Source organism: Castor canadensis, chromosome 12 (genome assembly GCF_047511655.1).
Source record: "Castor canadensis chromosome 12, mCasCan1.hap1v2, whole genome shotgun sequence".
Taxonomy (NCBI): domain Eukaryota; kingdom Metazoa; phylum Chordata; class Mammalia; order Rodentia; family Castoridae; genus Castor; species Castor canadensis.
Genome location: NC_133397.1, coordinates 85,399,808 through 85,424,135, shown reverse-complemented (window position 1 = coordinate 85,424,135; position 24,328 = coordinate 85,399,808). Strand labels below are relative to the sequence as shown.

The window sequence follows — 24,328 nt, the reverse complement described above, 5'->3', positions numbered from 1 at the left end:
GGCAACTCTAATTCAATATTCCAAAATCAAATGCCCCCTGTGTCAGGTCACAAACATCTCAAATTCTGTGTCTCAGTCTTGGGAAAGCTGTCAGCAACTTGGGACCCTGCTTATCTCCCAAGAGACTTTGCCAGTGATCCAGTTTCAGCAGCCACAAAAACAACTTACAGGGCCTCTCTCTGCTCCTCCTACAGGAACCAGTCTTAGGATGGTTTCGAGACTTGAAGAGAATTTTTTTTTAAACAGGACAATTCTGCACATAATTTCAGTTGTGAAAATATACATATCATAGCATTGGTAAAAATGCTGTATTGACTCCAATACCGTTTCCCCACTTTGTCTAGTCATGCCATATTAAAATAGCTCATGTTCATTTGTGTTGTGTGATACACATTTGGGGTTTTTTTGTAAGTGTATTTGGATATGGTTATGGGGAAAGTTCCAGAATCTGTGTTGATAGTGACTGTTTTGATCCAAGAAGTTAAAGCGGTTCTATTAAGCATCAATAATCCTAACAAAGACCAGTGGCGTTAATAAGGATCACTACCTTCCCAAAATTCATGAATATTTTTCCTAGGAAATTTCAGTGGATCTCTATGAAAGCAAGCCAGATCCCTTATTCTTGCACAGGGTCTCACTCCCAAGTTGCTTCTAAGATGTCCACATTCCTGGAGCCTGAAGTCTCCAGTGGGTCCTCTGGTGGGTGCTCAGAGCTGCCTAAGACAGTGAAACGTTCAGTCCCCTCTTTCTCCCTCGTAGAAGCATAAACGTTGCTCCCACATGGCTGAATCTATCATATTTCAAACAAAACACACTAACTGTGAATAATTCAACAGTGAATTATTCTGGAAAGATATTGAGGCGTGGAAAGCACATCTCATATTAATATTTTGTCTAGAGGAATCTTGTTCTTTCTCTGACCCACTGCCTCTGGACTCACCTGTTCTGGACATTTTATATAAATGGAATCATACAACATGTAGCATTTTGTATCTTGCCACTTTCACTTAACATAATATTTTTAAAGTTCATCTACTCTGTAGCATGTATTAGCACTTCATTCTTATTTTCGACTGAATAATATTCCACTATATGGACATACCATATTTTGTTTATCTATTCACCAATTGATGGACATTGGGTTATTTCCATTTTCCATTTACTGTGAATAATGTTGGGATGAACTTTAACTTTTTGAAAACGACCAAACTGTTTTCCACAGGAGCAGCACCATATACGTTCCCACCAGCAATATCCAAGAATTCCAGTATCTTGGCATGCTTCCTGACACTCATTGTTGTCCATCTCTTTTTATCACAGCCATCCTAGTGGGTGTGAAGTAGTATCACATAGTGGCTTTAATTCACAATTCCCTAGTGACTAATGAGGTTGAGCATTCGCCTATAAGCATGTGTCTGTTTTTACGTCTCTTTGGAGAAATGTCTATTCAATTCTTTGCCCATTTCTAAGTTAGGTTGTCTGCATCGGTGAATTGTGATTTTTATGTGTTCTGTATTCCAGATTCTTATCAGATACATGATTCACAAATCTTTTCTCCATCCTGTGAGTGATCTTTTCACTTTCTTAATAGCGCCCTTTGTATGTGTGTATGTTGTGCAAACATTTTTGACTTTCATGAAATCCAGTTATCTATGATATTTTGTCTCTTTTGTTTTCTTGTCAAAAATAAGAAGACTTTGCTTAACTCAAGGTTGTGAAGAATTGCTCTTATATTTTCTTTGATGACGTTTTAAAGTTTTAGCTTCAGATTTTAGATACATGATTCATTTAAGTTAATCTTTGTGTATAGTGTGAGCAGTTCAACTTCATTCTTTTACTGGCTATCCAGTTGTCTCAATACCATTTGTGAAAAAGACTGTTCTTCCCCACTCCCCACCGAATTGTCCTGGTGTCCTTGTCCAGAATCCATATGGCCTTGCTTTTGAAGGTTTATTTGCAGACTCTCAACTCCATCCTAGCCAATGTTCTCTGAGACCATCTTTATGGCAGACCACAAACCCTGATTACTCCACCCTTACAACAATACTTGAAATTTGGAGAAGTGAATCCTCCCAGTTTGTCCTTCTTTTTCTGAACAAAAGAAAGTTTGTTTTGAGCTACAAGTATTTTGTTTTAACTATTAATTATGTTTAAATTTTTTATAAATAAACTTTTTTCAAGCAGCTGACCATCTATCCCAGTTTAAAAACCAATACAAGTGTGCCTTAATAGCATAACTGAAAGAACTACATGGAAAATGTAGAATGACTTCATGAATCTTTTACCAGTAGCAAAGTCCCTCTCTGTTCTTAGTCCTGGCTCAAATCACGCGTACTGGGCTAATGTTCAGGCACCCATCCCCCAAGCCCGAGCATTTAATCCATGTAATCTATGTTTCCCCAGGCCATGCCACTGGGGGTAAACAGAAAAAGGAAGTTGTTGCGATCATTCAGGGTCCAGACTCCAGCAGCTTCCATCTGCCCCCCCACCCTCGTCCTTATGCTTCCTGCTCAGATCCCCTGCTCTCCTGCACCCAGCATGCACCTGGGGCAGGTCTAACCAAAGTTGGTAAATTTCCCAGTGCTTGATGGACAGGCTAGAGTCTCCCACCTCCTTGGGACTTTTGCCTCATGTGTGTTTTATTATCTTTCTGGCCACTTTTCAAGATCTTTCTAGAGTCTAATAGTTCTCTTGTCATCATCATGGATGTGGATTTTACCTCATTGCTGGAATATGGATACAGTGAACAGGCAGAATGAGTCAGCCCATAAGGAACAAGGGAGAAAGCTACTTCGTACATCCTTCCACCATACCTATCTGCCATTGCCTATTCAAAGGCCTCCAGGGGTCAATACTTCTGACACTCTTGGACACTTTCAAGATCTTTTTGAGACAGAGAGACATCTGAGTGGTTGTGCATCGAGGGATGACCATCTGAGAAAGCCAAGGATAGAGGCATGGAGCAGTCCTTTCCCTCACTTCTCTCAGAAGTAAGGGACCTCTGATCTTAGACTCCCAGCCTCCAGAACTGTGAGACAGTAAATTTGTGTTGTTAGAGCCCTCCATCTGTGGTTTTTGTTATAGCAACCCTAGCAAATGAATCTACAGCTCTTCCTCAGCATCTGGAAATGCAGGGGACTCAGCCTCTCTCTGCAGAGGCCTCCTCGATCCTCCAGGAGAATCTCAGGCAGGACTGCAGGCCAGGCTCTCAGACAATTCCAAACCGGCTGTCTCTTAACACGTAGCCCCCTTCTATCTGCAGGAGAACATGTCTTTGACCAAAGCATGACTGAACAATTGCCCCCAAAACATGGCCTCTTCTCTCCTGCTGCAGGCAGCCATGACCCCTGCAAGTGTGAGAAACCATTGTGCAGCTCAAGTTACAGAAGCACAGATCACGGGTTGATCTTGCTGCAAGGCTACTCTCATTAGAATCAAGCCGATGCAGAAATGCCTGGAGTGGGCATGGAACCCATGGCATACTTAATACCAGCCCTTCTGTGGCCTCTCTACTTCCTTGATGTCCCGGGAGAGTAAGCAACGCAAGATCTGGACCACAGTTCTCTGGCACCTCTGCTGCACGCCCTACTAGTCTCTCCTCACTTTGGGATGATTTAAGAATGGTTGGCTCTCATTGTCTTGGAGACTACTCAAGAGAGTCCTGTTTTAACCTCTGGTTAAAGGAGAATTAAGGCCAAATTTATGCAGTTCTCAACAAGGTGGCCACCCTTCAAGTAGAGAGCACAGCCAAACGTTGGAATGTAAATTGGCATAACTGCTGTGGAAAAGAGTTTCGCACTCTTCCAAATGTTAAACACAGAGTTGCCACATGACCTGGCACCCCTATTCCTGGGTTATACCCAAGAGAATTGGAAACATAGATCCACCCAAAAATTTGTGCATGAATTTTCACAGCAGCACCATTCATAAACAGAATAGCCCAAATGTTCATCAACTATGAATGGACGGATAAACAAAATGGATATGTCCATACAATGGAACAAAAAAGAATACTGAGACATGCCCCAACATTGATGAACCTTGAAAACATTGTGCTCAGTGTACAAAACCAGACCAAAAATAAAGACCGTATGTTGTAGGATTCGATTTACATATAATGTCCGCAATAAGTAAACCCATAGAGACAGAAAATGGATTGTGGCTCCTAGGGGTTAAGGGACAGGGCTAACAGATAATGACTGCTGATGGACACTGGGGTTTTTGTGGGGGTGTTGAAAATGTTCTAGAATTAGGTAATGGTGATAACAGCATAACCTTGTGAATATACTAAAACCCACTACACCCTCCCTCTACTTTAAAAAGGTGAATTTTATGGGAGGCAAATTCTGTCTCAATTTAAAAGGTAACCACCACATATTCAGAGTAAATAAGAAGCAGTACACAACTAGGCACAGTTGTTCTGTAGCTTGTCATATTCTACTTCCTGAGTTCATTCCTTCAGATTAGATAGGAGGATGTAAAATTTTTTGAAACCTTGTGTCTGTGAAAAGATCTCACTTGTATACCTGCAAATGACAAATTATGACACACTTGTGTCTTTTTTTTTTTTTTTTTTTGGAGCTGGAGTGTCAAGATGTTGTCCAGGTTGGTCTCAAGTGATCATCCTCTCTCAGTCTTCCAGGCAGTTGGGGCTTAGCGCCTGTCACCACATGTGGCTTGGTATTGTAATACAGGAATATTTTCCCCCAAAGTTAAACGTCCATTGCTCCAATTTCTTCTTGCATTTCATGTTGTCTTTGTAGTAACATGACCCTCTTCTTCCCATCTCTTTGCCCCCAGGAGTATTTAGGTTTTCTCCTTATCCTTGATGTCTGAAATGTCATCATGGCATGGCTTGTTAAGTGTTTTATCTGCTGGGTGTGTATTACATTCCTATAATCCCAGCACTGAGGAAGCTGAGGCAGGAGGATTATAAGTTCAAAGCCAACCTGGGCTACCTAGAAAGACACTATATCGGAAAAAAAAAAGTGTTTTGCTTGGATGTGTTCTTGATTCTGCTAAGATATCTGTTGTCACTTCCATTCTGGGGCTTAATTGGAGTCTCGCTCTGGGGATCCATGTTCCCTTCCTGCTCTCAGTACACTCTGTCCTTCATTCTCCCTGTGCTAGTTTTCCAAAGCTCTGTTGGATGAACGCTGGGAATGGATTTGGGGGCTAAGCATCCAATCCTCTTACTCATTTTATTGTTTCTGTCTCCTTGTCCATGTTTACTCTTCTGAAAGACGTTCTTGGCTCAGCCTTTTGACTTTTTTTCTTATCAGCTTGAATGCTTCTGCCCATTTACAGAGATTTTTATTTCAATCATCAAATTTTTCATTTCCAAGATCTCTAAAGCATTCCTTTTTATGGGTGCAATATCACTTTATTTCTCTCTGAGGATTCTAATTATATATGTGCCAAATTCTTATTCTGTTTGCTCTATTAACTCTGCCTTCTTTAGCATAAGCTTTTCCATTTGTAGGGGTTGGTGCTTATCTTTTATGGCTTTTTTCAAATGTTTGGGAGTTATTGACTTTGTACTCAACTCTGTATTGTGTTTTCAGCCTGTGCACTGATGCCCATTTTAGTTCCTATATCTGACTTCTCAGACACAGATGGCACCCATCCCTCACAGGTGTTAACAATTGGGCCACAGAGGACCATCTAAACCCACTCTCCAAATGGGAGGACTCACACCTCTGTGCCTGCCTCCTGGAATGAAGGTAGAGAGTGGCTGCTCTTACACAGTAACACAAGCAATCACCCCCCACCCCCCAGGTATCCTCCCAACATTCTTAGAAGTTTATTTTGGCTTATGGTTCTGGATGTTACAAAATCTAAGACTGAGGGCCACCTCTGCATAGGACCTTCTTCCTTCATGAAGGAAAGTGACACATGGTGAAAGAGTTTGAGTAAGACAGTGTGAGAGGGGCCAAACTCATCCTTTCATCAGGAACACTGTCCCATTCATCAAGGCTGAGCCCTCATGACCTCATCACCTCTACAGCGCTCAACACTGTTGCTTAGGAATTGTTTCCAACACATGACTTTGGGAGACAAACTAAACCCACAGCAAGCCCTAGCTTTTTTAGCTTTGCACATCCTCTGGACTGTAGTTTCCTTCTTCTTCATGATCCCAGTCTTCTACTTTTCAGCAATGTTTCTATGTGCCTGGGCCTTTTAAGGTAAGGTACCCTTCCTTGTTTTTAAAGTGTACTCCTCAGCCTCCCAAGTAACTGAGACTACAGGCACTCCCCACAGCACCTGGCCGTTTGTGACCATCTTGATCCCCTCTCTCGCCTTTAACATCAAATCCTAATATTTGCCAGTGACAGAATTTCCAAGTAAAGGCTTGGGCTCCACACAGCTTGGGCTTCCTCACAGGATGTTCTGCATGTCTTCTTTCCTCCTCATTCCATTGAACTTGCTTCCTGAGATTGCCTTGGACATCTGGACTCCACATCACGGGAGCCTGACTGAAGCTGCACCCATCCTCACTGACATACTTGGCTAACAGCTCTGATTAGCCTCACCTTCCTGGTTCTCTCTGCTGCTCATTCCTGTGAATGGCATTGGAGCTAGTGCACCTCTGTTCAGTACCTCAGTGGGGCCTGGGAAGTCTCCTCTCCCTGCTAAGGCTTTGGGCCTTATTGCCTCAGCCATACCTGTGAGTGTAGTGTGAGGTGGATTGGAGACATCTAATTCTAATTTAGCTTTTAAAATACCATCTGGAAGCAGAATGTCATCTCCATCACAGACAATGCATTTCTACTCTGCCCTTGAAAGAGCCACATTTGAAAAAAGCTGGGTCAGGCTGCTCCAATCATCTGCTGGTCAACACAGAACATCCTTCTCTGGGTATAAATCAGACACCACCCCAGGAACAAGGGCAGAAGCCAGTTGTTCATGCTGGGACACAAGAGCTGGACTAGCACAAGCGAGTTAGGTAGCAGTTACCTGGGCTGAAATTAGCTCCTGACTCGAGATGGCTCAGAGTTCAAAGCCTGGGGTGGACGGCCTCAGTGGTGAGAGGAAAAGGCTGAGAGGTTGGGAGCATGACAAGGAGGGCAGTCCTACTGGAGGCACTGTCCCTATGCCTTTCAAGGTATACTGTCTAGCCGAGGACATTTCAGATGTGGGACTTGGAGACATCTCAGATGGTGGCTGATGTCACCTCAACGCACTAAGGGTTATATGTGGCTGGAATCCCTTCCCCCAGGCAGCTGTTCCCTCCTCCCCCAGTAGTCCCTCACCTTCACCCTCCACCCTCTGCAGAGTTCTTCTCCCAAGTAGAACACCCCTTTTCCCAGACCGAAGTCCCCATCCCTCTAAGTGGGTCAGTGATGGAGGAAGTCAATAGCAGAAGGCTCAGGGCTTTGACCCACTGGTTCTGTGTCACCAGGCTGCTGTCACATGTTAAGGAGGGATTGACAAGGCATGTGCATAGCCAAGGTGCCCTCAGAGAGCCTGGTTGCTGGAACTAGCTGTGAGACTCACCTGCCCCTTGCCTCTTTGCTGCAGTCGGTTGGTGGGTTTCTTTTTTCTCCAGGAGGAAAGACGGCAGTTGCTCCTCCAAACAAGTGTGGTGACTAGGGCAGCCAACTACCTTTGGTGAGCTCCACGTATGACCTCATGTCCTGGACTTATGTCAGTACATAGGATCAGTGGTCTGTATTGGAAGTCTGTGTGTGACATGACAGAGAAGGGTATGAAGATCATGACCTCAGTGGCTGTGACAAGTGCTCTGCCCATCACCCGGAAGCTAGAGCCACAAATTGTGGTTGCCAAAACCAATGTCTGTTGGGGTCGAGACAGGCCTGAAGAGAGACTGACTATTCTGAATCAGTCAATTGGTTGTTGCCAACCAGTACCTCCCTCTCACTCAGAAAGAGCTAGAAAAAAAAAAAAAAGTTGAAGGATGTGATGGGCTTCAGAAGCCAAGTTTGTATTGGATCCCTGTCGGCCAAGCTCTGCTCACATGCCAGACGGCAGACTCTCATTGGGTTAAAGATGCTAAGCAAAAGAGGCTATTTCTCAGTTTCATTCTCCTGTTCACTTGATTGAATTTTCCAGGCAGAATGTGCATACTGCCAATCAGAAAATTCAGGACACTCAGGATAAGCAGTATCTCTCATGGTTAGAGTGGAAGAGAAGCATTGGCCAAGAGATACTGATGAATCCCAGTGTGCTGAGAGCGTGGAGTCCTGTATAGTGGTACTGCCCACATTCTGACTCAGTAGCTCTAGACTGTGGGCCACACCCATGGGCTACCACAGATCATCCAAAATCAGACCAGTCACTTGGGACGATGGCAGGCGACCTCTGCTAACTGTTCTTCAATGCCACCTTTTTGAAGGAAGTGTCTGACAGCCTCCTCACTTCTAGCAAGGGGAAGTAGCTCCAGAAAATGTGGTACTGGGGTTTGAACTCAGGGCCTTGCACTTGCTAGGTAGGTGCTTTACTACTTGAGTCATTCCACCAGCCCTGAAGGAATTTTTAGATGACTGATAGATTATCTTAACAATACACCTCTCTACTGGCTGGCAGGCCCCTCTCATTCTCAGCCCCTCAGAATGCTCAGGACCAATGTGTGGACATGGACAAGACCAGCCAGGAGGCCCAGCAGTCCAAACTCGATACTCATTTAACTAGAGCATCATGTAGCAGCCAGGTGACAACTTTTGCTATGTTGAAATTAACCTGATAGATGACTAAACTAGAAAATCAGCTAGCTAAGGAAAAAGGTCCTCAGCTGTGGCCACTGCCAGCTGAATTAAGAGCTTTAAAGTTTCTGACATCTGCAGATGAGTCTGTTTACATGACTATAAGGATGAGAGGCTCATCAGACTGGTGAAAAATTCAAGTGCACTTATGGTATCATTCTGTGGCCTTTGTGTTGCTACTGTTAATGTTTTGTATTCAACCAAAACCCCTTCCTATGGACTCTGATATAAACCAGTGTCTGTTCCTCTGTAGTCTGAGAAGGCATCATTGGATTATCTCATAACGTCTGGTTGTACAACTGGATGTTATAAAGAAATGCCACCTTTGAATTCAATAAAATGCAAGAACAGGAAAAAAAAGGTTATATATGGTAAAGTAAGGCAAGACCCATAGAAAGTGTCAGCATGATGACTGGCCACAGAACAAGCCCCTTGGGGAGGTAGAGGCAGTGACAGCCAGGAAAGTGTGGTTCATGACTGCTGGGAAGGTTGCTGTACCTTCCTCAGTGACCAAAAAACTCCTGGAAGTCTGCCTCCAAGTTCCTCTTTGTAAAAAACCCATACAACTCCTTCAAGCAGAGAGTCCCTGATGTTCACACCTTCCTGTCACACTCTCTTCCTCCTGATGGGCATGAAGAGCTGTGGAGAGGTACAGAAAGGGAGGGTCACAGCAACCTGTAGTGGGGACAAGGGGAAGGCCCAGCATAGGAGGCCCACAGTTGAATCTGGCCTCTGCTTCAGCGCCTGCTTGTAGTTGGTGTGACTTAAAAGTCCTGCAATTCTGGGAAGTAAAACTGCAGGAAGAGTTGTGTACCTGCAGTGTGCATAAAGGTAAGTAAGATGCAGCAAGGGGGCCTGACAGGAAGAAGATGCTACAGACCCACAGATACAGACTTTTGCATGAAGAACAGTGACCCATTTTCCTCCCAGACTTTGGGGAGTCCCATGAACTGTCCTAACCTCAAAAAACAATGTGAAGGGCTGTACGAAGCAGATGGTCTGCAAAATGTGTAGTCTGTTTCTCCTCATTATATGAATGAACGGATAACTCCATGCTCCTATCTATGCCTCCCGCATAGGTAGGACCACAGGTGCATGCCACCACACCCAGCCTGTTGGGGGTCTCACTAACTTTTTGCTGCCGATGCCCTTGAACCTCAATCCTCCTGATCTCTACTTCCAGAGTAGCTGGAATTACAGGTGTGAGCCAGTGCACCTGACCACATTCTTAATAGCTGGAAAAGGAGAGCATTTTTTGTTTGTTTGTTTTTAATAAAAGGGCTTTCTATTTGCATATATTAGTTGTACAAAAGGGTTTCATTGTGACATTTCCATACATGAATGTAATATACTTTAATCATATTCACCCCTCTGTTACCCTCTTGTCTCCCCTCACCAGGACTCATACTAAAGCCAAGAAAAGTCGAATAGTGAGTAGAAACAAACAGTAAATGACTCTCTGACATTCTCTTTTCCTCTCCTTCCTCTCCCTAGTGCTCTCAAACAGTCCCACTATTACATACATTATATTTATATTTGGTCATGTTTGTATTTGTGAATATGTTCGTCAGTGGGATCTATCTTCCACATATGAGAGAAAACATGCAGCCTTTGTCTTTCTGAACCTGGCTTACTTCACTTAACATGATGTTTTCCAGTTCCATCCATTTTCCTGCCAACAACCTAATTTTATTCTTCTTTATGACTGAATAATATTCCATTGTGTATAGACACCACATTTTCTTAATGCATTCATCAGTTGTAGGGGATCTGGGCTGTTCCCACAACTTGGCTATCATGAATAGTGCTGTGATAAACATCAGTGTGCAAGTATGTTCCTTCAGATGTATGCCCAGGAGGTATTGCTGCATTGTATAGTAGGTCTATTTTTACGAGGAATCTCCATAAAGCTTTCTATAGTGTACTAATTTACATTTCCACTGACAGTGTATAAGGGTTCCTTTTTCCCTGAATCCTCACCAACATTTGTTGTAGTGTTCTTGATGATAGCCATTCTGAATGGAGTAAGGTGAACTCTCAGTATCATTTGATTTGCATTTCCTACATGGCCAGGGGTGCTGGGCATTTCTGCATGTATTTATTGGCCATTTGGACTTTTTCCTTTGAAAATTATCTGTTTAGTTCAGTTGCCCATTTCTTCATTGTGATGCTGATTCTTTGGGAGTTTAGTTTTTTCAGTTCTTTGTAAATTCTGGTTATTAATCCCTTGTCAGGTGTATAGGTGGCAAAGATTTTCTCTCATTCTTCCCCCACCCCCTTTTTTTTCTTGGAGTACTAGGGTTTGAACTCAGGGCCTCAAACTTGCTAGACAGGCACTCTATCATTTGAACCATTCAACCAGCCCTTTTCCTCCCATTTTTTTAAGAGCAGTTTTAGGTTCACAGCAAAACGAAAAGGGAAGTACATAAATTTCCAGTACCCTCCCGAGGTCCTCACTTTCATAGCCTCCATACCCCCGCCTCACTCCCCTACCCCAGTAATCATCATATAGCCATTCTGAATGGAGTGAGGTGAACTCACTCCATTCAGTGAGCTGCTCCTGAGCTGCTCATTTATTGCCACAGATGAACCTACAATGACACATTGTAATCACCCAAAGTGCACAGGGCTCTTTCTTGGTGGTGTACATTCCATGGGTTTAGACAAATGCATAATGACATGTACCCACCATCATGTTATGATATGGAGTGCAGCAGTCCCCTCTTGTCCTCAGGTTTGATTTCTACAGTTTCAGTTATCTGAGGTCAACTGGCATAGTCATGGCTCAAATCCTCCTTCATATGTACCTTCTGATGTAGCCCATAATAGCCTAACACTGTACGCATTCTTCACCTCACTTCATCTGAAGAAGACATTGTATCATCTCATCTCATCATATGAAAAAAATTATTAGAAATGTATCCACTGTGATGTGCTCAATTTATAAATTAAGTTTTATCATAGGTATGTACTTACAGGAAAAAAAAGAACGTGGTATAATAAGGTTTGGTAGTATACACAGTTTAGGGCATCCCCTGGTATTCTTGGAATGAATTCCCTGTGAATGAGGCGGCACTACTGTGTCTTTGCTGTCTAGCAATCCTCTGTCCTCTGCCTATTCATCTTTCCTTCCAAGCCCCAAGTCTAATGATTTTTTATACATGCTATTGGATGATCTACTAAGAGTACAATTAAGAGTAGCCACATGAATTTACCTTCAGAGCAACCTCAGACAAGGAAAGGGCTTTGCAATGTGCATAACTCCCCCCACACGCTCAGGCAAAGAGGATGCCAACCTCTTGTGCTACATTCTGACACTACAATTGTTCTGGTACATTTATTTGTCTCTTTCTTTTCATTTGTACAAATCTAAAAGGCATTAATTAAAAATGCATTTTAGATTGAAATTATCCAGCTTTTAATGTAGCATATTTCTCTGAGAGGCTCACTGATGGCTTAGAACATTTCCTCGTTGGTATTTTCCCAGTTCCTATATCAAACCCCTGAGCATATCAGGGCTACACATACCTGTTCACACACTTGTTAGTGCTTAACATGATTTGTGACTTTCTCACTAACTTCATTGAAAGGGTGAATTTCCAGAGCTTATAAATATAACAAAGATATCTTTAAAACTCTTAGAAACCTTCACAGTTACCACAAACAAAACTAATTCAGCTGTTTTTATGTGTGTGGGATGCAATCTTAATTACATCTTCAAATTTTCTTTTGTCAGTAACATAACATGATCATGTACAGATAATTTTATCAAAGTTTCAGTCCTAAGAATTAAGGTAAAAAATCTTGAGGTGTGATTTTGGAATTCTGCCTGTCACATGGAAATGGACTAGTAGCTGGCTACACACAAGACAAAAACCAGAAGAGAGAAGGGAAATTCAAAGAACAGAACAGAGGCATTCTGACTATTCAAAGTCAGTCTACACCCTGAGTGTGCAGTAGATCCCTATGCACAACCTTCAAATGCATCCTAAGCATTGACAGAGAGCCCCAAAGAGAGCTGTCATCAGAGAGTATGAATCAACTGAAAATGCCAGCCAGTGCCCTTCCCCCACTCTAATGGTCCATCCTATCTGTTCCTTAACAAGATGACACAGCTTTCATTTCTGATGTGCATTGCAGTCACTGTTTATCTGGCAGGATGCTTTCTGTTGAGAATATCAGAAAACTCAATGCCAGGTTACTTCAAACTGGAGGAAACCATAAAGAGGAATGTAAGTGAAAAGTTAGCCTGATGGAAGGAGGTTTCAGGCAGAATTCTGCCAATGCTTGGGCTCCATTTATCTGCAATTCTCAGCTCTGCCTTCCTTCATGTGTTGCCTTTTTCCCCCAGTATAGTTTCCCTTGTGGTGACAATATGGCTGCCAGCAGCAACTGGGTCTCCTTGTTTATACTGAAGAGGAGAAAGCAACAAGTCAAGAGCATTGAGCAAAAGTTACAGTCCCTAGTTAGTAGGCCACTCCTTTCCTGTGGCCATGGGAATACCATTGTTTAATTGCTTAGGTCTGAGTTATGCAAGCCAACTGCTGTGCCAAGAAAGACAGGATTAAACTAGTTGGCTTCGACTAGTGAGCTCTCATCTTTGGAGCTAGGATTGGGGTCAAGTCTCCAAAAAATATGGCCACTATCCAATGGAGGGAGGTAAGGGATGTTGGAGCAGCAATTTAAATGGTACTGCCAGTTCCGCCCACCAGTACATACAGTGATCCAGTGAACAGGTGGCCTGGAGTGAGCTGAGAACAGAAACTAGAGTCTGCTCTTCTCTGTCAGTGTCTGTGCCTGTGGGCTTATGTGGCATGAACACACACCATACTGAGCACTAGCCCAGTGCAACACACATGCTAAACACAGCCACCAACTTCATCACACACCATCTCTACTAAAGGAAGAATAATCTTCCTGGAGCTGGAGGGGACTTGGTTGTCTGACACATGATAAGCAGGGGTGACTGTCCACCCAGCATCTTCCAAAGGGACTATATGTAATTAATTCAACCTACACTGACTTTTTTATTTTCACTCCAACAATGTATTGTCCATCAGAGAGATTCTTCTAAATATGCTGTCACTATCTCTCCCCAGCCTCCATCTTCCCCAATTATTTATAATCTTTCAGTGGTTCCCTATTTCCTGTGGAACAGGGATTTCAATCTTAGCACTCAGTATTTACAGTTTGGGCCAGATACTGGGCTGAGCTTCTGGGCATGTGATCTACGCAGTCCCCAGGGCATCACACTCAGAAGGACACTTAACTTGCTCCACTGTCACTGTCTTGAAGTTCTTAATGATCTTATATTTGAACTTGTGCTTTGTAAGTGAAATCCAGTGGAGCAGTAGAACATACCCATGAGCAGAGCAGATAAACACAGGATGCACATCTATCTATGGTCCTTGCTGCACCATTTGCAAAATAGTGTGCTGAAGTCCCATGAGCACAGAACTCCAGGGGACCCATGATGTATGGAAGTTCAGTGAGAATCTGAGCAAGGACAAGATAAATGCATCATGTTTGTGATTAAGTGGGCAGAGCCCTTATAGCTCCAAGATGCTCTCTAACCAGAAACTTGCTTTGAATGCAGAAAGCGAGCACTGGCCACTAAGAAATGCAAATGACTAAGAACCTCTAACGTATCTTGTCTAATTTGTGTTACTTCCCTGACCTAGCCAACTACTGAAAATGAGGACGTAGAAGCAGAGTTTTAGGACAGGGAGTGTGGCTCAGTAGAAGTTTGCCTAGCATGTGCAAAGCTCTGTGTTCCATCCCCAGCAGTGAAGGAGAAAAAAAAAAAGGAAAGAAGTAGGGTTTTATTTAGCACAGAAAATATAATGCATGTTAAAATTTGACCTTCAGATAAACAACACGGCATATCAATATGAAATTTTTTTGTTATTTATCTGAAATTAAATTTTTTGTTTTGCTTTTTTTTTTTTCCTTTTTGGCAGTATTGGGGCTTGAACTCAGGACCTTCACCTTGAGCCACTCCACCAGCCTGATTTTTTCGAGATAGGGTCTCGTGGAACTATTCGCCCATACTGGCTTCAAACCACAATCATCCTGATTTCTGCCTCCTGAGTAGCTAGGATTACAAGTGTGAGCCACCATTGCCCAGCTTGCTTTGTTTTTTGAGATGGGGTCTTACTATGTAGCCCCAACTGGCCTCAAACTCGAAATCTTCCTGTCTCAGCCTCCCAAGTGCTGAGATGTCAGGTGTGCACCACCATGGCCAGCATGAAATACAAATTAAATAGGCATCCTATGGAGGTTGTCTGGTAACTTTACAGAAAAGAAAAGGGAAAAACAGGGCAACTCTTAGTTCCTTTCTCTTTCAGTCTTTCTTGCTCCTTCCTAAGCCACAGACTGTGCCATAATGAAGAAGTGGAATCAAAGCAGGCAGATTCATTCACACAATATTTCTACTGTTTCAGTAAGAGCAAAACACATGGACATATATATGTGAAGTGTGGTTTTGAAGAGTCTTCAGGGGAATTAAATGTTCTTATGTTTCCAGTTTAAAATTGGCATTGCACAATATAAAGATGAGTGGTAAAACTTATGCTGATAATTGAAATATTTTAACTTTTCTTTATTTAAAATTACATTAAGTACCAAATTAAAACACCATGAAAAACATCATAACAAATAACATGGAAGAAAGGGAAAAGTTATATTTTAATACTTTTAGTGACATCTTTTTTCTGCCTCTGTTTTTTTTTTTGCAGTGCTGAGATTTGAACTCAGGGTCTACATCTTAAACCACTCCACCAGCCCTTTTTTATGATGGGTTTTTTTTCGAGATAGGATCTCTAGAACTATTTTGCCCAGGCTGGCTTCAAACCTCGATCTTCCTGATCTCTGCCTCCTGAGTAGTTAGGGTTACAGGCATGAGCCACCAGTGTCTAGCCTTTTTTCTGACTCTTGAACAAAGGTTCCATACTTTCACTTTACCCTGGACTTTCCAAGTTAGCCAGCTCTGGAGGGAGGAAAGGAGGTTGGGCTGCCTTGTACACTATAGGAGGTTTAGTGGGAGCCTTAACCTCTACCCACTTGAGGCCATTAGCATCCCCCAACTTGTGACAATGAAAATTGTCTCCAGACATCGCTAGACAAAGTCACACCATGTGAAAAGCATGGGAGAAAATCCCTTCTCCATGCCATAGAGGACCCTTAGTGATCTGGCCCTTGCCTCTCTGCTCAGCCTACTCCTCCCCACTGTGACAAATACTTAAAAGGATGAAAGGTTTATTTCATCTGTGGTTTCAGAGGTTCCAGTGCATGGTTGCTTTGCCCCTTGTTTTTGGACCTGTAGTGGCACAGTCTGTCTTGGCAGGAGCACACAGAGAATGAGCCTATTCACCTCAAGTCAGCTGGGAAGCAAAAAGAAAGAGAAAGGGGTCAGTGTCCCCATATCCCCAATAGCCCTCAGTAACCTAACATCCTTCCACGAGACCCCACCTCCTAAAGGTTCTACCACCTCCAGTAGCACTGCAGTACTGGTGATCAAGCATTTAATACATGGACCTTTAAGGATATTTCAAATCCAAATTATAGCAATACTCTAATCATGCTGAATCTACTTGGGGTTCCTTGAACAAGTCACCCTTGAAGGTTTCCTTGCCTTTGGATACCTTCTTTCCATTCTCTAGATCACCTTTCTCCAACTTCATTCAACCAATTCTTTATTAGCTTTCAAAACCACTCTGGCATCACCTGGCCACCCAACTTATTCCCATCCTTCCTTAGTTACTCTCCAACTAACCAACTGAGTAAGGTGCCCATCTTTGGATCTCTCTAAAGCATCTTGCTCAGAAATCCATCCAACTTCTCCCTGCTACCTGGTAATCACCTGTGGTACAAACCTGAAGGGCTGGGCATGGTGAGACAGCTATTCAAGAGGTAGAGAAGGGAAAAAACATGAGATCCTACTTGAAAAATAACCAAAGTGAAAAGGGCTGGAGGTATGGTACAGATGGTAGATGCCTGCTTAGCAAGCATGAGGCCCTAAGTTCAAACCCTAGTTCCACCAAAATAAATAAATACATAAATAGAATTTAATGTCATTAGTCTGTGAAGGCAAGGCAGGACTCTATCTTTTATCTTTTTATTTGCAATTTCTGGTACAATGTTTAGGGCATAGTTGATGTTCAGCAAATGAATGTGGGAAGAAAGAGGAATGGAGGAAAAACAAGAGAAGGAAAAGGAAGGAAGAAAAGAGGGAAGAAGAAAGGAGGAAGAGAGGGAAGGGAGGAGAAAAGCTGTAAGAGATTTTTCTAGTGTTACATGAGTAGCAAATGTTGCTCTCTGTATTCAACTTTTATTTCTAGAAGTCCAGTAACTAAGTCATAAAAATAAATGCTGGTCCCTCATAAAAACTATATATGTCAATAAAGTGAGATCTTTGGTTCTTAGATCAGTTGCTAAGGTTTTGTGGATTTTTCTTTTTGTTCAATCTTGATCAAAGTACTTTACACTTTCTCTGGTGATCATTGCTTATTCCAGATGGTCCTTTTTCAAACACTAGCCTTTGTCAAGTGTCCCTTCTTAATGAGACTGGTCTTGTGCTACCCCTGTATGGGGGAAGGAACCCATTAGTGACAGGCCACCACCATCAAAGCCCCTCACACCCTTTCCTGCCACCAGACTTGCTCTTTGCTCTCAGACTAGTCCATTTCCTCACTGGCCATCTGAGCTTCAACAGCCAGCTGTTGGATGCATCATAACTCCATAGATAAAGTGATCAACATCCCCTTGAATGCTGTGACAGAGTTCCACTTCTCCTGTGCACCAGACCCTACAGGAGAACTGCCCAGGAGGCTCCTGGGAGCAGATGAACTGAAGGGAAAACAGGCATTTAATCCTCTGGCTTCCCTGAAGCTGGGGTCACCTTCCTATTGAAATTACAGTAATATGAAGCAATATGAAAATCTGGGGCTGTAGCTCAGGAATAGAATGCATGTCTGGCAGGCACAAGTCCCTGGGTTCTATCCCCAGCACTGCAAAAAAAATTTGATATCTGTAACTAGATATAGATATAGATGCACAGAGTACACAGAAAATCAGCAAAGAACCAACAATGAATTAAATATAATCAGCCTGGAGATTGCAAGATGGCAGCTGGAAGGAGGAAGCAGAAAGCGTGCCTCCTAAAGTAAAATCTTGGAGAGACGCTGGAGAAACACCTTACAGGAAAAACCACGAAGAAGAGGCAAAACTTTGACTCCTCCACACCTCCAGCCTGGGAAACCAAGAGGGCTCCCACACTGCCACCAGACTCCAGCGCCCAGACAGCTTGGGAAGATGCGGACCATAAGGTGAGCTAAGCGGTACACGGTACTCTCACATACAGCCCTGGGCCAGATCAGCATAGCCCCCTGGACAGACCGACCCTCACCCAGGGAAAAAAAGAGAAACTGAATAATAAGCAATAACAAAAAAGACATGTAGCAAAGAGGGTGGGCACACTGAGCACCAAAGGGGGAGAGGGGAATCCCTCACGGAACTGTAAATAAACAAGCTGGGCCAAAGAAGGCAGGAGCAGTGGCACAAAGCCCAGTAATAAGGAGCGGAAAAGCTTGTAAAAGTGGTGGTGGGAGGAAAACTCCACAGGAGAGAGGGGAAGACCACTTCCCACATGAGCTGTAAATAAACACGCTGGCCTGAGAAAGCAGGTGCTGTGTCACCTTCCTCAGTGTGCTTAGAAAGGGGAAAGCTTGTAGCAGCAGCTCACGCACAGAACTCTGAGTAAACAAAGAGTGCAGGGCCAGGTGAGTGCTAAGCTCACCCCTGAGATCTGCATAAATAACACCTCCAGCAACAGCAGGCTGACAGCAGTGGGTAGGCAAGCAACAGCCACAGATACCATTCACAGAACTGTCTCCAGACTTTTTTTCCTCTCTCCCTACCTTTGATGAGACAACAACCTAACTACACCTGCATGCTGAAAAACTTACTGAAATTGTATTGCACTTAAACTTGGGACACTTTGTGGGGTTTGTTTTTGTTTTGTGCAGTTTTGTTTTATTTTGTTTTTTCCAGTATTTTTCCCCTTTGATGAGACAACCACAGAACTACTTCTTAGGCACCATCTCCAGGATTGGAGGCTGAGGGACAAACACCAAAATTATTAAGACTGAAACTTTATTGCATTTGAACTTGGAGGTTTTTATATATTTTTTTCATTTATTTATTTTTTATTTTAATTTTTTTATTTTATATATTTTTAAATTTTTTATTGTAAATCCTCTCTCTGTCTCTCTAATGCCTGTTCAGCTTACAGTTTATTAGTACACTATCTCTCCCTATTTATATCTTTGAAACTTTTTTGTTTCTTTCTTTGTTTTGTTTTTTTCTACTTATTTATTTGTTTTTCCCTTTTCCTTTAACTTCTTTGCTTTCCATCTCCTCTCACCCTTCCATTCTAAATATCAACAGTGCTATTATTACAAGCTAGAAAATACTTAACTGCACACAGTACAGGGACAATAACAACACCAAGGGCAATGATGGGAAGACAGAAAAAACAAGGAAACCAGTTTCCCCACAGCAAAAAATTAGTACAGGAACCAGAGGGAAATGAAGAAAATAGATACTCAGATCCAGACTCCAACAAAATGAATAATGATAAACAATGCCAAAGAACCCAATAAAGCCCACAAGAATAATCTAAAAGAAGAAATACTACAGGTACTCAATGAGAATTTTATAGAGATGATACTGAATATGGTCAACCAAAATGTACAGGAGACACTCAAGATTCCAAGACAACAAAAATAGAGAATTTGAAAAAGCAAAAGAAGAAATAAAGGAAACCATAGGAGCACTGTCTAAACACCAAAGTGAAACAAAAAACATGATTAATAAAGACATAAATGAACTCAGGACAAAAATAGACAACATTAAAGAGGAAATGATCCAGGATATGGAAAACCTCAGAAAAAAGAATGAAACAGAATTGCAAAACAAAACGGAAGGCCAATCCAGCAGAATAGAACATACAGAAGACAGAATCTCAGAACTCAAAGATGAAATGGTAATTAAAGGAAAAACTGAAGAACAATTAAACAATTCAAGACTTGTGAAAAGAAAATGCAACAACTCACCGACTCCATCAAAAGACAAAACCTGAGAATCATGGGCATCGAAGAAGAAGAAGAGGTGTAAGCAAAGGGAATGAGTAATATATTCAACAAAATAATAACAGAAAATTTCCCAAATCTAGAGAAAGCTATTCCCATACAGATGCAAGTGGTCTCCAGAACACCAAACAGACCAGATCAAAATAGAACTACCCCACAGCATATCATCATTAATACAACAAGTTCAGAAACTAGGGAAAGAATATTGAAGGCTGTAAGAGAGAAAAAACAAATAACATACAAAGGTAAACCCATCAAAATCACAGCAGACTTCTCAACAGAAACATTAAAAGCAAGAAGAGCTTGGGGAGAGATCTTTTGGGCACTGAATGAAAATAACTTCAACCCCAGGATACTCTACCCAGCAAAACTATCATTCAAAATAGATGGAGCAATAAAAGTTTTCCATGATAAGCAGAAACTAAAACAATATGTGACCACAAAGCCACCACTACAAAAGATTCTTCAAGGGATTCTGCACACAGAAAGTGAAACCCAACATAACCATGAAAGGGCAGGCAGCACCAATCTACAGGAAAAGAAAAAGCAAGAAAGTAGAGAGTAACCTCAACTTAGGTACACACAATCAAACCTTCAAACAACAAAGACAACTAAATGACAGGAATCACCACATACCTATCAGTACTAACACTTAATGTTAACGGACTTAATTCACCCATCAAAAGGCACCGCTTGACGAAATGGATTAAAAAGAAAGATCCAACAATTTGTTGCTTACAGGAAATCCATCTCATTGATAGAAATAAGCATAGGCTTAGGATGAAAGGCTGGAAGATTTAGCAAGCCAATGGCCCCCGAAAACAGGCAGGAGTAGCAATACTTATCTCTGACAAAGTAGACTTGAAACCTACATTGATCAAATGAGATAAAGAAGAACATTCCATACTAATAAAGGGGGAAATAGACCAAAAGGAAATAACAATTATCAACCTATATGCACCCAATGTCAACGCACCCAATTTCATCAAATATACACTGAAAGACCTAAAAGCATATATTAACTCCAACACAGTGGTTGTGGGAGACTTTAACACCCCATTATCATCAATAGATAGGTCATCCAAGCAAAAAAATCAATAAAGAAATCCAAGATCTAAAATATACAATAGATCAAATGGACCTAGTTGATGTCTACAGAACATTTCATCCAACTGCTACACAATATACGTTCTTCTCAGCAGCCCATGGAACCTTCTCCAAAATAGATCATATCCTAGGGCACAAAGTAAGCCTCAGCAAATATAAGAAAATAGAAAATATACCATGCATACTATCTGATCACAATGCAATAAAACTAGAACTCAACAACAAAAGTAAAGACAAAAAACATGCAAACAGCTGGAAATGGAATAACTCATTACTTAATGAACAATGGGTCATTGATGAAATAAAAGAGGAAATTAAAAAGTTCCTGGAAGTCAATGAAAATGAAAACACAACCTACCAGAACCTAAGGGACACAGCTAAGGCAGTCTTGAGAGGAAAGTTTATAGCCATGAGTGCATATACTAAAAAGATTGAAAGATCCCAAATCAATGACCTAATGATACATCTCAAACTCGTAGAAAAACAAGAACAAGCAAATCCCAAAACAAATAGGAGAGAAATAATAAAAATAAGAGCTGAAATAAATTAAATAGAAACCAAAAAAACTATACAAAGAATTAATGAAACAAAAAATTTATTATTTGAAAAAATAAACAAGATGAACAGACCCCTGGCAAACCTGACTAAAATGAGGAGAGAAAAAACGCAAATTAGTAGAATCAGGAATGCAAAAGGGGAGATAACAACAAACACCATGGAAGTCCAGGAAATCATCAGAGACTACTTCAAGATCCTATATTCAAATAAATTTGAAAATCTAAAAGAAATGCACAGATTTCTAGATACGTATCATCATCCAAAACTGAACCAAGAGGGTATTAATCACCTGAATAGACCTACAACACAAAATGAAATTGAAGCAGCAATCAAGAGTCTCCCCCCAAAAAAAAGTCCAGGACCTGATGGATTCTCTGCTGAATTCTATCAGACCTTTAAAGAAGAACTGATACCAACCCTCCTTAAACTGTTCCATGAAAAGGAAGGAAAACTGCCTAACACATTTTATGAAGCCAGTATTACTTACACTTATCACAGAACCAGGCAAAGACACCTCCAAAAAAGAGAACTATAGGCCAATCTCCTTAATGAACATTGATGCAAAAATCCTCAACAAAATAATGGCAAACCAAATTCAACAACACATCAAAAACACTATTCACCACGACCAAGTAGGCTTCATCCCAGGAATGCAGGGGTGGTTCAACATACAAAAATCAATAAACATAATAAACCACATTAACAGAAGCAAAGACAAAAAACACTTGATCATCTCAATAGATACAGAAAAAGCCTTTGATAAGATCCAATACCATTTCATGATAAAAGCTCTAAGAAAACTAGGAATAGAAGGAAAGTACCTCAACATTATAAAAGCTATATATGACAAACCTACAGCCAGCATTATACTTAATGGAGAAAAACTGAAACCATTCCCTCTAAAGTCAGGAACCAGACAAGGATGCCCACTATCTCCACTCCTATTCAACATAGTACTGGAATTCCTAGCCAGAGCAATTAGGCAAGAAGAAGGACTAGAAGGAATACAAATAGGCAAAGAAACTGCCAAAATATCCCTATTTCCAGATGACGTGATCCTATACCTTAAAGACCAAAAGAACTCTACTCAAAAGCTCCTAGACACCATCAATAGCCATAGCAAGGTAGCAGGCTATAAAATCAACATAGAAAAATCATTAGCATTTCTATATACTAATAATGAACAAACTGAAAAAGAATATATGAAAACAGTTCCATTTACAATAGCCTCAAAAAAAATCAAATACCTAGGTGTAAACCTAACAAAGGATCTGAATGACCTCTACAAGGAAAACTGTAAACTTCTGAAGAAAGAGATTGAGGAAGACTATAGAAAGTGGAGAGATCTCCCATGCTCATGGATTGGTAGAATCAACATAGTAAAAATGTCGATACTCCCAAAAGTAATCTATATGTTTAATGCAATTCCCATCAAAATTCCAATGACATTCATTAAAGAGATTGAAAAATCTACCATTAAATTTATATGGAAACACAAGAGGCCACAAATAGCTAAGGCAATACTCAGTCAAAAGAACAATGCTAGAGGTATCACGATACCCAACTTCAAACTATATTACAAAGCAATAACAATAAAAACAGGATGGTATTGGCACAAAAACAGACATGAAGACCAGTGGAACAGAATATAGGACCCAGATATGGAGACACACAACTATAACCAACTTGTCTTTGAGAAAGGCGCTAAAAATATACGATGGAGAAAAGACAGCCTCTTCAACAAAAACTGCAGGGAAAACTGGTTAGCAGTCTGCAAAAAACTGAAACTAGATCCATGCATATCACACTACACCAATATTAACTCAAAATGGATCAAGGATCTTAATATCAGACCACAAACTCTAAAGTTGATACAGGAAAGAGTAGGAAATACTCTGGAATTAATAGGTATAGGTAAGAACTTTCTCAATGGAACCCCAGCAGCCCAGCAACTAAGAGATAGCATAGATAAATGGGACTTCATAAAACTAAAAAGCTTCTGCTCAACAAAAGAAATGGTCTCTAAACTGAAGAGAACACCCACAGAGTGAAGAAAGTATTTGCCGGCTACACATCAGACAAAGGACTGATAACCAGAATATATAGAGAACTTAAAAAACTAAATTCTCCCAAAATTAATGAACCAATAAAGAAATAGGCAAGTGAACTAAACAGAACTTTCTCAAAAGAAGAAATTCAAAGGGCCAAAAAACACATGAAAAAATGCTCACCATCTCTAGCAATAAAGGAAATGCAAATTAAAACCACACTAAGATTCCACCTCACCCCTGTTAGAATAGCCATCATTAGCAACACCACAAACAACAGGTGTTGGCAAGGATGCGGGGAGAAAGGAACCCTCTTACACTGCTGGTGGGAATGTAAACTAGTACAAACACTAGGAAAAAAATTTGGAGGCTACTTAAAAAGCTAAACATTGATCTACCATATGATCCAGCAATACCACTCTTGGGGATATACCCAAAAGACTGTGACACAGGTTACTTCAGAGGCACCTGAACACCCATGTTTATTGCAGCACTATTCACAATAGCCAAGATTTGGAAACAGCCAAGATGCCCCACTACTGATGAATGGATCAAGAAAATATGGTACCTATACACAATGGAATTTTATGCAGCCATGAAGAAGAGCGAAATGTTATCATTCACTGGTAAATGGATGGAATTGGAGAACATCATTCTGAGTGAGGTTAGCCTGGCCCAAAAGACCAAAAATCGAATGTTCTCCCTCATATGCGGACATTAGATCAAGGGCAAACACAACAAT

The 24,328-nt window shown here is 41.4% G+C and overlaps 1 long non-coding RNA gene and 1 pseudogene across 1 annotated transcript in view; one reads left to right on the top strand and one right to left on the bottom strand.

Moving 5' to 3' along the window:
- The window catches only part of LOC141414877 (uncharacterized), a 115,327-nt gene that overhangs the window by 67,908 nt on the left and 23,091 nt on the right, over positions 1-24,328 (bottom strand). The window lies entirely within an intron of this gene.
- LOC109675459 (perilipin-2-like) overlaps positions 6,986-24,328 on the top strand; it is a 38,873-nt pseudogene continuing 21,530 nt past the window's right edge.